General features: G+C 54.0%; 1 protein-coding gene across 1 annotated transcript in view; it reads left to right on the forward strand.

The window, feature by feature from the left end:
- The window catches only part of SCN1B (sodium voltage-gated channel beta subunit 1), a 19,295-nt gene that overhangs the window by 303 nt on the left and 15,527 nt on the right, over positions 1-3,465 (forward strand). The window lies entirely within an intron of this gene.

Genomic DNA, 3,465 nt, shown 5'->3' on the forward strand with positions numbered 1-3,465 from the left:
CACGATGGTCCAATCCAAAATTTTTGAAGATAACAGCTAAGAGTTCTTATCCACTTACATTGGAGAGATCTCTTACTTCCTGCTGTGTCTCAGGGACAGGAAGTGAAGGGAGATCTCTCCAATGGGACATAGGTGAAGGTTGAGATCCTTCCCTACTCTATCCAAAAAAGTTTACATAATTTTGGATTTGACCATTTACCTTCTTCTAACCCCAAAAAAAACAGAAACTTCAGTCTTGCACAGTGGTACCGGCTCTTCTCCTGGACTGAAATGGCTTCCTCTGATTTCTCTGCACACCGGAGCTTCTCACAATGTGCATTAGAAGCTGCAGCAAGTCAGATAGAGCTCCGCCTCATTTCCTGCAGCAAGTCAGATAGAGCTCCGCCTCATTTCCTGCAGCAAGTCAGATAGAGCCCGCCTCATTTCCTGCAGCAAGTCAGATAGAGCCCGCCTCCTTTCCTGGCTGGAGGACATCCAGCATCATCTAGATTTTCCTCCCCAGCCTGACTGTCCCTGGTCCCGCCCATTTCATTGATTGGATTTCAGTTCTTTCAATCATGGCGGCTCAGCATGGGGTGTCCCTCACCCCTAGGGGGGGAGGGGGTGGGGGACACCCTATCTCTTCTCAGTAGGTATGAAGTCTCTGGAATCTCTGGCAGTGTTGGGTTAGTGTACTCGGCGGGCGTAGGGCCGGGTGACCAGCGTGACATTGGGACAGACTAACAATGCTGGTCTAACCAAATAAAGAAAAACTACAACTCCCAGCATGCTGGGCTTGCTTGAAGTTGTTCTTTCCTCACATTGGAGGTTGCAGAACATCACTGATTGATAGGAGAGTGGAATGGTAACTTTATTGTTACGGGTGACTCCCCAGGTCTAGTGACACCATTGTCTTCAACGTATCACCCCACAATTGGTGATGGGATGGGGACCCTAGTGGGGTGCTTGTTGTCAGCACGTCACAGCCGTCAGGATCGCCACATCAAGGGGCCCGCAGGAGCAGGGTGGTCACAATGTGGAGATGGGTAAACGGCTCCATAGGTGGTCAAGGTTCAGGCTGAGTTTGAGGCAGGCAAGAGTGGCCAAAGTCTGGGCAGAGGTCAAGGCAGGAGGCAGGGAAGAGTGGCCAAAGTCTGGGCAGAGGTCAAGGCAGGAGGCAGGGAAGAGTGGCCAAAGTCTAGGCAGAGGTCAAGGCAGGAGGCAGGGAAGAGTGGCCAAAGTCTAGGCAGAGGTCAAGGCAGGAGGCAGGGAAGAGTGGCCAAAGTCTGGGCAGAGGTCAAGGCAGGAGGCAGGGAAGAGTGGCCAAAGTCTAGGCAGAGGTCAAGGCAGGCGGCAGGGAAGAGTGGCCAAAGTCAGGGCAGAGGTCAAGGCAGGCGGCAGGCAAGTGTGAACCCTTGTGCAGGGTGACTGGTCCTATCTCCGCCACCTCCAGTAGTTCTCTACAGGCAGCCTGTAAGTGGGTGGGACCTGCCGGGCCCCTCCCACAGCTCTGCTCTCTGTACAGCACAGTGATGATGTCACTGCTACTTTTCCATGGTAATAGCTGGCTTTGTCAAGTTCTTTGCAGCGCACAGAGCGGGTTTATTTATAGATATTTATATGAAGGTTCTTGTGCCCGGAGTTCAGCTGTATAGTAATGTGCTCGTGTGGGCGGAGTTTGGCCTGAGCCCGGGGAGTGGCTGACTGCAGACGGGTGAATGTTTTTAGGTCAATGACATTCACCTCCCCGGGATGGATCCGTCTTGTCATTGACACGCAGCTTCCAAGATATACGATGGCAGAATAATCCATAGGGTTGGTTATGGCGGGGGGGGGGTGGGGTCATGTGCAAAGGGCAGCAACCAATAGGCAATCAGATTATGTTAAATCAGGTCAATGAAAGCTGCATTGTGATTGGTTGCTTTTCATTACTGCATTTGGCACATTGCCCTTCTAAATTTCTAAAGTGGACCTGTCATCAGTTCTATGTTTTCAGTATGTAAAGTACATAGACTGAGGAAATGCTTCTTCCTGCCTGCAGCATTCTGATCACTGGGGAGGGGAGGCTGAGGAAATGCTTCCTCCTGCCTGTAGCAGACTGATCTCTGGGGGAGGGGAGACTGAGGAAATGCTTCGTCCGGCCTGCAGCATTCTAATCACTGGGGGAGGGGAGGCTGAGGAAATGCTTCCTCCTGCCTGCAGCATTCTGATCACTGGGGGAGGGGAGACTGAGGAAATGCTTCCTCCGGCCTGCAGCATTCTAATCACTGGGGGAGGGGAGAATGAGGAAATGCTTCCTCCTGCCTGTAGCAGACTGATCTCTGGGGGAGGGGAGACTGAGGAAATGCTTCCTCCGGCCTGCAGCATTCTAATCACTGGGGGAGGGGAGGCTGAGGAAATGCTTCCTCCGGCCTGCAGCATTCTAATCACTGGGGGAGGGGAGGCTGAGGAAATGCTTCCTCCGGCCTGCAGCATTCTAATCACTGGGGGAGGGGAGGCTGAGGAAATGCTTCCTCCGGCCTGCAGCATTCTAATCACTGGGGGAGGGGAGGCTGAGGAAATGCTTCCTCCGGCCTGCAGCATTCTAATCACTGGGGGAGGGGAGGCTGAGGAAATGCTTCCTCCGGCCTGCAGCATTCTAATCACTGGGGGAGGGGAGGCTGAGGAAATGCTTCCTCCTGCCTGCAGAAGACTGATCACTGGGGGAGGGGAGAATGAGGAAATGCTGCCTCCTGCCTGCAGCAGGCTGATCACTGGGGGAGGGGAGAATGAGGAAATGCTTCCTCCTGCCTGCAGCAGATCGATCCCTATATATAAACAATACAAGAAATATGTTTTGCGTTGACCGTTCATCTAATGATGGCGGAAGATCCGCGGTCGCACGGTTAGGCGGTATTCTCGTCCTGGAAGTTTCCGGAGCGCGGCGGCGATTCCTTGTTACTTTCCTCGGCTGAGTCGCAGGGAATTAGAAACGCTGATGCGGCAAGATTCCCAATGAAAGAGAATACAGGAGGCCTGACAGCGGATGGGGGGAAGGGCAGCCATTACCGGCTGGTGGAGGGGAGGAGGGAGAGAAGGGGGAGGGGCGGGCAGCGCGGGGAAAGAAAGGACGTGCCGCTGACGCATCGCTTTTGCACATGCAATCAGTGCGCTTCCTCTGCAGAATCCTCCGAGGACGTGCGACCGACGGGGACGCTGGCTCGCGCCATCCAACGGCCCTCCAATATGAACAGAAGGCCTGTAATGTTTTAGGGTTCACGTGATGGGGACGCACGCGCGCATTAGGGCACACTTTCCCGCCACGGATGTTAAATGCGTTGGCGCAATGCGGTGATACTCATTCACATGTATTGCAGCGCATGCTGCAGCACATGCAACTGCGTCGAGGGGCGGTGCGCACGTTGCATCGCGATGCGCACCCATGAGAAGGCATGTTGGGGGTCCCATTCAGAATGAACGGCACGGCATCGCACCAACGCCTGTAAT

The sequence above is a fragment of the Nanorana parkeri genome, unplaced genomic scaffold (genome assembly GCF_000935625.1).
Source record: "Nanorana parkeri isolate BGI_ZX_2015 unplaced genomic scaffold, ASM93562v1 scaffold1170, whole genome shotgun sequence".
Classification (NCBI taxonomy): domain Eukaryota; kingdom Metazoa; phylum Chordata; class Amphibia; order Anura; family Dicroglossidae; genus Nanorana; species Nanorana parkeri.